The sequence below is a fragment of the Saccostrea cucullata genome, unplaced genomic scaffold, assembly GCF_032062105.1.
Source record: "Saccostrea cucullata isolate Sc308-1 unplaced genomic scaffold, CSIRO_AGI_Scuc_v1 ctg3742, whole genome shotgun sequence".
Lineage (NCBI taxonomy): Eukaryota > Metazoa > Mollusca > Bivalvia > Ostreida > Ostreidae > Saccostrea > Saccostrea cuccullata.
In genome coordinates this window covers 35,457-48,015 of record NW_026931478.1, presented here as the reverse complement: position 1 = coordinate 48,015, position 12,559 = coordinate 35,457, and the positions used below count along the sequence as shown (strand labels likewise).

The window sequence follows — 12,559 nt, the reverse complement described above, 5'->3', positions numbered from 1 at the left end:
TTTTTAAAACCTTTTTTGCCCTTCTTAAACAAATAGCTTATCAATATAAAAGAAATGAAGCATTATTATATTTATCATTGCAAAGGCTTAATTAGAGCCAAACACAAGAATGTTGGAGTACCTTGTAGGAATCACTGTGTAATTTTGTCTAGAAGCAAATGGATGGGTTTTATCGTATAATTTTTGGTTTTAAATTCGAATTTTCAAGTGAATTACTGTAATTTATCTTTTAAATGAAGAAATGTTATTTGAATTGTAAGAATGGAAAATGTAGGCATCTGTATATAATTTTTTTTATCTGACAACTCAAATAAATACTTGATAAATATACATTGATTTAAACAGAAATCCAGTAGATCATTCTGTTGTGTTCAAATATGGAATTTTCCTTATATGTATTCTGGATGTCGAATTTCCTAGCTAACATCTTAATTTTCAGAAAATTAAATTTTTATTTCAAAGAACTTCAATGACCCCCTCTCCAAAGGTGTCAGTTTAATATATCTTGCAAATTGGGGGACCCACAGCCTAGAGTTTGTAAGCCATGTATTGCTATTTTTATCCAATGAGCTTTCTGATCAAAGTGTCTGGTGCCCCTCTGCTTTATAAGTCAAGCCATCATAGACAACTTCAACCAAACTTCTTTGGATAAACTAGATTCAGCATTGTTCAAAAGAATAGACCATTTGGAGAACTGTGACTTTATTCAAAGTGATATGTAGTGATGAAAATTTTGAAGTTTCAAAAGAATGAAGTTAAGGTCAGACAAGACGTTCCTCAAAATCTGTTTAGTATATCTTCTGTAATGTATGAAAAATATTCAAAATTTTAATAACATCCTGATTTCTAAACCAGTTTATCTGTTTTTGTCCGTCGTCGTACGTTAACATTTGAACATTTCAAGCTTCTTCTCTGAAACCACCTTACCAATTTCAACTAAATTTGGCATATAGCATGTATGGGTAAAGAGGAAAAAAAATTGTAAATTTCATTCCCAGCCCCCCTTGGGCCTGCGGGGTGGGGCAAAAAACCACTAAAATTAGTGCAATCTTTAAAAATCTTCTTCTTTATTAGACATACATTAAACTTTGGTATGATTGTAATAGCATTTAGTCCTCTACAAAATTGTGAAATTCATGGCCCCAGGGTCAGGAGTTCTAGTGCTAGGGCGGGGCTAAACAGGTTATATAGTGAAAATGCATTTTTTTTTTTTTAATTCTTTTCCGTTTCTGGGCATTAAATAAACAAACCCAAGTGCATAGGTAATTGAAAATGACCACCTTATCCAAAATTGTGACTTTTATGGCCCCAGGGTCGGGGGTTTAGTTAGGGCGGGGCTATAGTGAAATGCATCAATTCTTTGAAATTCTTCTTTTCTAAATTCAAAATTAAAAAATGATACATACACAAACAAAATATATTTACCATTCCAGGAAAGTTAAATAATAATATTAAATCCAACATCTGAATATCTGTGTAATTTCTAGGGGTTATAGAAATAAGATGAAAAATAAAAGGTTTAAATGTACACTTCTCATACATAACAACAGTCTTCAATAGAAATTGGTAAAAATAAAAGTCACATTCAGATACTTTGAGGTCTGTGAGAATTAATTCTTAAAGAGTTCATGCTATCAGAAAATCATATTTTCAATACAATTGTACTTGATTTGACTAGATCTCAGTTTAATAAATGGGTACATCTTATCCATAGTCAGTGTCTGACAGTAAAAAAGATACAATCCTGTTACTTTGTCATCCTGTAAACCACAGTCTATGATAATACTGGTTAAATTCGTTGGAAATTATATTTATCTATGTGCTTCTTAAATCCTCCATCCATCTCCTGTTTGATTTTCTTGTTTCAGTGTTCCAAGAGAGGATATTCTGTTAGTCTTTGCATAATCTGATAGTCTTTCACCATTCTGAGAGTAGACATAGATCATTTCCATAAGCCCTCACTAGAGAATCCTGAAAAAAAAAATGATGTCTTGGTTGAAAAAAAAAAATTGTTATACAATATAAGCTTGATAGAATTCTAAATATAGACAAAAAGGGATATAAAAACAAGGTGTTACATCAGATTTTGACTTTTTCATATTAACCATGGGTAACACCTCCAGTAAAGAAAAGAGTAAAGGAATGAGTAAAATTCAGTTTGGAAAGAGAGTTCTTTCAGGGAAAGATATAGACAGAGGTATACCCGTTAAAATAAAAAAAGATGGCACTATTGAGATCATTTCTCAACAAGAATATAATCAATTAAGTCCAGAGAAGGGTGATCCTAATGTTGTCAGAGATTACATAGAAAGACCCTTGATTGCAGAAGAAGCAAATGAGAAATATAACCATTTATTACCAAAAGAGGGTAAGAATTACTTGGATTACCCTGAAAGACCTTTGACTAGAGAAGAAGTCAAGTTTATAGATGATAAGAGAAAACAGTTGTCAGAAAAAAAATGTTGTTAAAGACACATGAATTTTAGCCCACAAAACCATTGGAGAAGATACAAGGATTAATGGAGGAAGTCCAAACTGAATTCTTGGAGGACATTAAGGCTTATTATGAGAGTAACTTTTCCAGTATTTGTTTATTACAAAATTATGTATTCTAATAAAAAAAAAAGTTTTCACTTTCATTTGTTGTGCCTTAGACCATTTAAATTGACCTTATGGTTAAGATTGTGATACACACTCTGATAATCATCTATGATGTCTCTATCATGTTTACCTCAAAAGATTGAATCAGGGTATTTGTGTTCAAAGAGCTGAAAAAACTATACAGACAGATCTAAGATTTTGGAAGCATACATATTAATGGGTTTAAATGAAATATAACACTAGATTATTAAAAAGAAAGAACAAAAACTCATAGAAATGATATTGAAAGTACCTTTTATGAATAAAGTGTCATGCTCCAAGGTATATTTTTTTTTTTATAAACAGGAGAAGGTTTACAACAGTCCCATGCACTCATAAGAAGATCTTGGGAAGTAGAAACACCAGGGAATTTTAATTCCACACAATCAGATTATCTTACATCAGATATAAGGTTACAGTCTTTATACATAGTTAAGAGGGTCATTAAGATTTCTTTTCTGGTCATCCTGATGTGCTACATTATAGTATTCTTTCCCTGTGATATAATGTTAATATTAAATGGGAAATTCAGAATTCATCAGCAATTGGAGTCAAAACTTGCTATCTTTACCAACTATGATATTAAGGAACTGGGGGGGGGGGGGGTTTACAAATTAGCCATATTTAACTTATTCTTTAGATATGCTATCTTCAGCTGTTAACTATCATTTGGCAAAGAAAACTTTCATACATTTTAGTTTCAAAATTTGATCATGCATTTTTGTATATATATTGAAATGGAGCTCTTCTTCTTCTTCTAAAGGAGATCAATATAGTCTAAACATGACCATGACCACCAAGCCCTTTTTATTTAAATATATCATTTACATATCAATTCAATATTATAAACATGCATATGTAAAAAAAAAAAATAATAAAATAATAAATAAATATATATTACAATTGTATCTCATTGAAACTTTACCTTCAAGTTTTGTGTGTTTCTTTGTTGGTTGACTAACTGTGTATTTCCAAAGGAAGAGCAGACAGTCTGAACTTCATAGAGAATTGATTATAGATGGTTAGGAACAATACATATCTTCTATGTTGATGACTGTATAGAAAATAAAACCATTTTGTTAATATGATGGAGTACTGTGTGAAACAATGCATGTTTAAAAATTGAACAAACATGTACAATGCCATAAAATGTTCATGAAAATGTTTGTTTTTAATCTCAAAACAAATTGTTTTTAACATTAACTCCAGATGAGAAAGTTCATCATGTTATCTTTAGATAATAAAAAAAGCATAATTACTGTATTGATATCACAAATAAAATGATTATCAAATTAATTATTTGGACACTAAAAGATTTTTTATTAACAGCAGATTCAATTTTGGTTTAATATCTGTCAGTACTGCATACAGAAAAATACATCTTTTTTAGCATCATCACAGTACAACATGTAGTCCTTCATTTTTTGAAAAGCTCATTACTAAGAAACAAAAGTGAAAATGAAAATATATGTATGCCATATATCCCACATATTTAGAATCAAAACAAAAAGTAAATGACTTAGGATTAATCTTTTGTAAATTCCTCCTTTTCTCTTATTAGATTCCTAATTAATATCTCTTTGATCACCATTTAGTAAGTCTGAATTCCATGGCCATGGGTAACATACATAATGAATTATGAAATTAAATCATATAATTTATACAAAAGGACTTATTAATATTCTGAAGATCCCTTAATCATGTGTTAATATATTTTAGGTTAAATAAGGGTGTGCTTATATGAATGTAAGTTAGAGACAACAGATCATATAAGTATTACACAGTAATTAAATTAACCATATAATCATGCTTAAATGCAAAGATGGCCATCATAGGAAATGTAAAAAAATTAAACAAGACAAACTTACCAGAGATATCCAAATATATGCCCCAATAAGTCTATCCATTAAATAATCCAGTGAAATAACATCTCAGATGATCCTGAAAAAAATCATACAATTCAGTGATACACAATTAACCTCATTTTACAATGTAAGTAAAGCAATAATTTACAGACAAAAGGGACAGAAATGTAAAAGATACCATGTATTTTACCAAAATTTAGAGAACATTTTTCTGATTTAAATTTAATCATAGAATGACCCATCATAGAAATATTAAATACACTCTGAGTTACATGCAGGCTAAACAACTGTAAATCACATGAAATGAGGATAAATATAGTATTTACATTCAAAACAGAACTTTACATATAAATCATGGTTAAATGCAAAGATATGTCCTTCATAGGAAATGTAAACAAAACAAAGACAAACTTACCAGAATTATTCAATTATATGCCCAATTAAATAATCCAGTGAAACAACATCTTAGCTGATCCTGAAAAAAATGCATACAATATTCAGTGATACTCAATTTAACCTCATTTTACAAAGGAAGTAAAGCAACAATTGACAGACAAACAGGACAGAAAAACATGTTTAAATGTAATGCAAAATAATATCTCTTATATATGGATACCTATACTCTAATCAATCATTTTAAATGTCATTCGTAAAATGTATTTTTTAAGACAGATTTATTTAGGATCGACTTTTTAAATGATAACATGAATAGCACGCCATACTTTAACCACATGTCAAAACATTCTCTCAAATTACACAGAAATGGATTATTTAGCATAACTGACATTAAACATATAGGTGAGCAATAACATAATCACAATCATAAACAATGTGAAACAACTTTAAACGACCTACACTGTGGATTACAAGCCTTTTTCACTGGGGTAAAATCTTGCTGAAATTCGCTATGGCCGCCCGAAACCCCGAACCCGAATGTATAAAAGATGAAGTCATACAATAACACAAGTTTGGCTTTCCAGAAAGCCTTAAATGTCATCTCTTTGGCTCCATCTGTGTCAAAGAATAAACAGTGGAATGTAATATTTTTCTATTAAAGACAGAATATTTTTATTATTATTTTTAGGGGAATGGTAATTAGATATTGAACAGGAAAAGGGGTAGCTTTCAAACTCCAAAATCGTATGTTGTGGATGGGAAGGAAACTTTTTAAGTTTTTGATTTTTTCTAAAAAAAAAAAAACATTTATTTGGAGAAGACATGACTATACTAAAAGAAAAATAATGGATAAGGGAGATGATTTGCAGTGAACATGCATTTACAACAGTGAAAGGTTAAAGGGCCGGGCTGGGACTCAGATTTGAAGAAAATATATTTTTTCTGAAATTTTCTAAATAATATCACGATTTCACACTGAACTATATATAAATCGTGTTTAGAAAACTCTTTTATATGGAAAATCCTAAAACTACTAATTTTTGGTCACGTTTGATTGAAACGTATTCTCATACTTTAGTATGTGAAAGGATTATAATCTTCATATAGGCATGTATCTAACTTTGGAATAAATAAATTTTTTAAAGAAAATTTGGATGTCAATTTAAAATACGTTAAACATAAAGGAAAAAATGAATTGGCCATTCATAACATACCTTCGTACTATTCATATAGAATCAATGAGCAATTAATATTTTCTGAGAATTTTGTTTTAAATCACATAATATTAATATAACTAAAAGAATTTTAGATGCATTTGTATTTGTTAATTTATTTAAAAACACACTCAAGATAGTAACAACAGCTGACCAATTTCCACTTAGCGCAATACGATAGTAAAATTTAAAAGGTATCAGCTAAAATTAAGCATTCACGAATTATCTGGAAAAATCCCAATTTGCCAACCCTGAATTTACGACTGTTTTAGGAATATATTTTAATTTTGGCTTCATTTCAATCAAATAGAAAACGTGATTTAATTACTTTTTTGCTATTAATACAATTGAAAATTGTATAAAAAATGATTGCAAGTTCTTTTATTATACGGGGTATATGATTATAAGGAAAACTGTAAACATTCAAGAAAATACTCGATCATAATCTTTGTGAGTTTTCTTCCAATACTCGTAGTTTTTTAAATATATTCTTGTCTCTTCTTATCCCCATGTACATGTATTTTTTTGTAGAAAATGGCAATAAATTATAGAATGACAACCATAAAAAAGTTTTTGACATCAGCAGTTTATAGTACTAAATGCATTAACTTTGATGTTGTTTTTCTGTTAATTCTTGGATCCACGCCTCAGCAGATCATTTGTGATTCAACGCGCTGACCTAGTTAGAATATTCCATCTGGTGCAGATCATAGATCATTTACGCAGTAGCCTACATGTAAACATGTAGATTATTAAATAAGTACATAAATTTTGAACACCATGCAAACAACCAGCAGGCGATATTGTGTGTCTGGCCCTCTGTGATTCCTGTGCAGCCCTTTTTCTTTTTCAATGTTTGGATCGCTCATTGTTTACTGCTCTATATTTAGAAAATCGCATCACCATCAAAGTGATCACTCGGTGCTCCTCGGATAGTTCTTGCCACGCACGAGAGTAATCATCCGAGGCTTACCGATTTTTAATGGCTGCTTACACTGGGACCTCACATCCGGAAATCAAACTTAATATGTCATCTCTCGTGAGAGATGACAATAACACTGATGTGGTATTACATGATATTTTTTTTAATTTTATTTCTTAAAAACTATAAGGGGAGTTTACCAAAAAAAAAATTTATAAGAAAAAAAAAATTTAAAGTTATTTTAAAAAAGTTAAAAGATAAAAAATTTAAAGTTAATTTTAAAAAAAGTTTAAAAAATTTAAAAAGAAATTCTAAGTTTTTTTAAAAAGTGACCTGGTGTTATAACTTGACAGACATAACACACACATGTTTTTTGTATTGTGTGTTATTTGTTATTGTCTTTCAGTAAAAAAATTCAGTTCAAACTGGTTAGGCTGGCTAGACTAGGCTGTCTAGACTGTAAATGAAAAAGTGTGACGTGATAATCACATTGTATTTATACAGTGGATGACGTCACAATGCATAGGTAAGTTTATCGTACTTTTTGCACACGGCACTTTATAGAGGGTGCAAACAGGTATATAAGAAAACACAGGTAAAATGTATATTTCTTTTGCACACGACCCTCAGTTTTTTGCACACGGGTCCTTTATAGATGATGGAACAGGTATATAAGAAAACGCAGGTAAAACGTATATTTTTGCACACGGCCCCTAAAATATTCCTATAGTATATAAACCAGAGCTAGGAGTACCCTGTGCTCATTATATCCATCATGAGTTTTGTGTGGAGAATTCTATATTGGATTGATGTAGAAAAATATATCTGTCATTACTGTGATCAGAATACGAGGAATGGTAAATCATTAACAGTGTATAACCCCTGCCCCGGATGGAATTTTAAAGTCTATCCGATTTGCGAGCATTGTGAAATGCCATTACCACACTGGTTTAAAGATGATGAGCCTTCCATGGAGACTTGTGGTTGTAGCTGGTGCCTGAAATATTTCATCCGGGAGAAAGGCATTGAGAATATACCACCTCCCCGATGGATGAAAATGACTAGGAACAGACCCTTGAAAGAATGTATGATGTGCTACGAGGAAAAGACTCAAGGGAAATGGAAATGCGGACAATGCAGGCAATATCCGTGTTGTGAAAAGTGTGTGAAGAAACTTTTTGAGACTTCCTACCAGAAATGTCCCTTATGCCGATACAGTGGAAATTAAAATCATTTTTTGTATTTTTCATTGTGAATAAAAATTGAATAAAAATCAAAATCTGTGTTCTTGTTTTCACTAAAACCAGTTCAAACCGGTTATAGGACTGTCTAGACTGTGAATGCGTGACGTCATAATCACATTCTTGAAATGTTTTTTGCACACGGCGCATTTTTACCTGTATAGTCAGCATAAAAACAAAAAACATAGTACTTACGTATAGTGTAAACAACTCCAGTATTTAAGGGGGAATAGGTTAGGGGATAGGGTTAGTTAGGGCTAGGGTTAGTTAGGGCTAGGGTTAGTTAGGGTTAGTTAAGGGGCTAGGGTTAGGGTTAGGGTTAGGGGGCTAGGGGTTAGGGTTAGTTAGGGTTAGGGGGTTAGGGTTAGGGTTAGGGGGTTAGGGTTAGGGTTAGGGGGTTAGGGTTAGGGTTAGTTAGGGCTAAGGGGGATAGGGATAGTTAGGGATAGTTAGGGTTAGTTAGGGCTAGGGGGTTAGGGTTAGGGGCTAGGGTTAGGGTTAGGGTTAGGGTTAGTTAGGGTTAGGGTTAGGGTTAGGGGGCTAGGGGGTTAGGGTTAGCACTGTACTCAGTTGACCCACTTATCCCCTCAGCCTCAGAACTGATCACATGATTTCTCTCAGCCAATCAGAATCTTCCGGGCTATCGGGACCCTTTATACTACTCTTACCTCCTGCTAATACGGGTTCACCATTGTCGTCGTATCTTTTTCTCCTTCGGAGGAAAAAACCTTGATCTGAGCAAGCAAAAAAAAGTTGGTTATTAAATTTTTTTTAAGTTTTCAGAATTTTAAAACTTTTTTATTTTATCCAATTACCTCTTCCATACGGCACCAACAGGACTGGACTTTCCAAGATGATACAAATGATGAGGAAACAGAGCGCTTTCTCTTTCAACATCTTACCGACAGGATTGCTGAATGATAAAATCACGGACGTGCTGTGACAGGTCTTAGCATCTGAGGCCAATACATGTATGTCTCATTGACAAGTCATAGAAAAAAATAATAATTTGTTTGGCAACAGCGGCGACAGATGTATTTTTGTACCTATTTAATTATATATTGATAATATTTCTTGACCCGTAAAATCATCATCTTATGGAACGTTACAGTGCTCGCAGCCATTGTTATGTATTGTTATCTATAGATTTTTTTTTTCTCAAGACGAAATTATTACAATAATATGTACATCAAAAATAAATGAATAATAAATAACGCAGCAAAGTTAAGGTCGCAAATAGAAATATCGGCGATTTTTTAAGATAAAAAAACACATACTGTATTAGGATTGGCGATTCTTTTTAGGAATTCACTTATATAAAAAAAACTGTAATGTAGTTTAAATCTACATGTTGGTGACATCTAGATTTTTTATTTAGACTTGTCATACGATGTCGACCTAATATGACTTTGGCAATTATACTTGCAGTTTAGAGGTCATCTATAAATTTTAATATTGCAAGGGCATAACCAAGTTAAAAATCTTAGTTTATTTTATAATCCTTTTCAACACTATATGTAGTTTGAGAAACGTGCTGCGAACCTATATAGATTACCTTTTTTAATTGGTAAAATTTAATTTGTTGGACGGCAGGTTGAATATTTTGTTGGTCAACTACATTACATATAGCTATAATTAATTTATTTGCAAGATTTCAAGAGGTTCGCAGCACTTATCAAATATCTTAATGCTTCTTGAGTCTATGTGTAAAATTTTGACAAGATACATTGAGGGTATGCCCTTGCAATAAATCGATTTATTAGGGCCCTTCCATTACTTTTTTAATGAATCTGCATACAAACACACGACAGTATCGCTTGTCTGGAGAATGCACGTACTGTTTATAAATAAAATACTAAAATAGACATCGCATCCAAGTTAACAGCTTTTTATTTAACTGCAAATAAAATTTTATTTCAGAACAAAAGATATTTTTCATTGTACAAAATGTGACTTGATCAGTCTCTCACTGTGTACAAATTGCGTCATTTTTGCGAGATGACGTCACATTGACAAGTGCATTTCGATCGATGTATCGTTTATATACTGTTGTGTGGGATTTAACAAATGACAAAACTGCATGTAATAGTAAGTTTGTACATGTATGTAGTATACAGCTATCCAGCTGTTTGAAATAGCAAATAATTTCATCTTATGGTATTTTGAAGACATTATATTATGTGTGACGTCATAGTAAACATTTCCCATACAAATTAGGCCCCGCCTCCTTACTGTAACCTTAACTGTGCTGCGAAATACTTTATCCAAAGTTAATTGAAGACAAATGCTACAAACAGCCCTAAAAGGACCTTGTCTTAGATCTATAGACAGTCGAAAAAAAGGAAAGGTACCCAAACATGCACAATTAACAAAGTCAAAAAAAAATACCAAGAAAACACACATAGACAGAAAACAAACAAGATGCCCATGGGCCACATCGCTCACCTGAGCACTGTCGCTAGGAAAAAGTAGAAATTGGTTTATCATTGAAAAGTTTAAATCCAAAAGTAGTCCCATGATCAATCATGGCTTTGCTTTTCTTGAGACGATGATTTTTAAAGAATTTTCCAAAATATGTCTATGTAAAACTTTGGTCGGCCATTGTGGCCCCGCCCTACCCCCAGGGGTCATGATTTGAACAAAATTGAATCTACACTACCTGAGGATGCTTCCATATTTATAGGATCAATTATGGCTTTGCTATTCTTGAGAAGATTTTTAAAGAATTTTCCTATATATTTCTATCTAGAATTTTGGTCGGCCATTGTGGCCCCGTCCTACCCCCTGGGGTCTTTATTTGAACAAACTTGAATCTACACTACCTGAGGATGCTTCTATATAAATATGATCAGTTATGGCATTGCTATTCTTGAGAAGAAGAATTTTAAAGAATTTTTCTATATATTTCTATGTAAAACTTTGGGCGGCCATTTTGGCCCCACCCTACCCCTGGGGATCATGATTTGAACAAACTTGAATCTACACTACCTGAGGATGCTTCCATATTAATATGATCAATTATGCCTTTGCTATTCTTGAGAAGAAGATTTTTAAAGAAATTTCCTAAATATTTCTATGTAAAACTTTGGGCGGCCATTTTGGCCCCCGCCCTACCCCCGGGGGTCATGATTTTAACAAATTTGAATCTACACTACCTGAGGATGCTTCTGTATAAATATGATCAATTATGGCTTTGTTGTTCTTGAGAAGAAGATTTTTAAAGAATTTTCCTATATATTTCTATGTAAAATTTTGGTCGGCCATTGTGGCCCCGCACTACCCCCGGGGGTCATGATTTGAACAAACTTGAATCTACACTACCTGAGAATGTTTCCCCATAAGTTTCATCTTTCCTGGCACTGGTTCTTGAGAAGAAGATTTTTAAATCATGCCACCAAATTTTCATTAATTCCAAATTATTTCCCCTTAAATGAGGGCGTGGCCCTTCATTTGAACAAACTTGAATCCCTTCACCCAAGGAAGCTTTGTGGCAAGTTTGGTTGAAATTAGCCCAGCGGTTCTTGAGAAGAAGTCGAAAATGTGAAAAGTTTACAGACAGACAGACAGACGGACGCCTGACAAAATGTGATCAGGAAAGCTCACTTGAGCCTTCGGCTCAGGTGAGCTAAAAATGAAAGGTGTCAGGCACCACACAGATTGAAAAGTTTACTCAGTTCTTTGAAAAACAATCCTTTTTCAGAAAATGGGAAATCTTCAATGAAAATGTACAGTGAATATCAAGGAGCAGCCCAATTTAATTTGTGTTGTACTCGAAGAAACTCTATAATAAACTCTTAAATGCTAAAAACAAGTCGTGCATATGTGTGTACATGTAAATGGTAAAGGTTCGTTGGAATAATCTGCATGGACTCTGTATCGGACGATGAGATCGATGTCAGTGGATTTTCTGTAAAAATCTGATCAAGACCGAACTTTAAAAATAAGTACATGTAAGGTCATGGAAAGAGATTTTAATTTCGCTAGTTTCAAGGTTGTTTATTTTATGAAAGCATTATACATTTATATAAAATACATACCTAAGAAAAAAAAATGCCAAAATATATTATTTAAACGGGGGGTGGGGGATGGGGGTGGTAAAAAGAAATTGTCTGAACCAATTTTACCTCATTAAACAGTGGGTCATTTATCCTAAAACTTTTATTTATTTATTTATTTATTTATATTTATTTATTTATTTATTTATTTATTTATTTATTTATTTATTTATTTCTTTATTCATTTTTTTAATATTTATTTTTAATTGTTCCTTTTTGCTTGTGT

General features: G+C 32.3%; 1 long non-coding RNA gene across 1 annotated transcript; it reads right to left on the bottom strand.

The window, feature by feature from the left end:
- Positions 1 to 1,429: 1,429 nt before the first annotated feature.
- On the bottom strand, positions 1,430 to 5,447 carry LOC134232709 (uncharacterized). Its single transcript, XR_009984832.1, has 5 exons — positions 5,361 to 5,447; positions 4,921 to 4,980; positions 4,509 to 4,581; positions 3,566 to 3,694; positions 1,430 to 1,971 (listed from the first exon to the last, which is right to left on the bottom strand). It is a non-coding gene; the product is annotated as an uncharacterized LOC134232709 (long non-coding RNA).
- Positions 5,448 to 12,559: the final 7,112 nt, after the last annotated feature.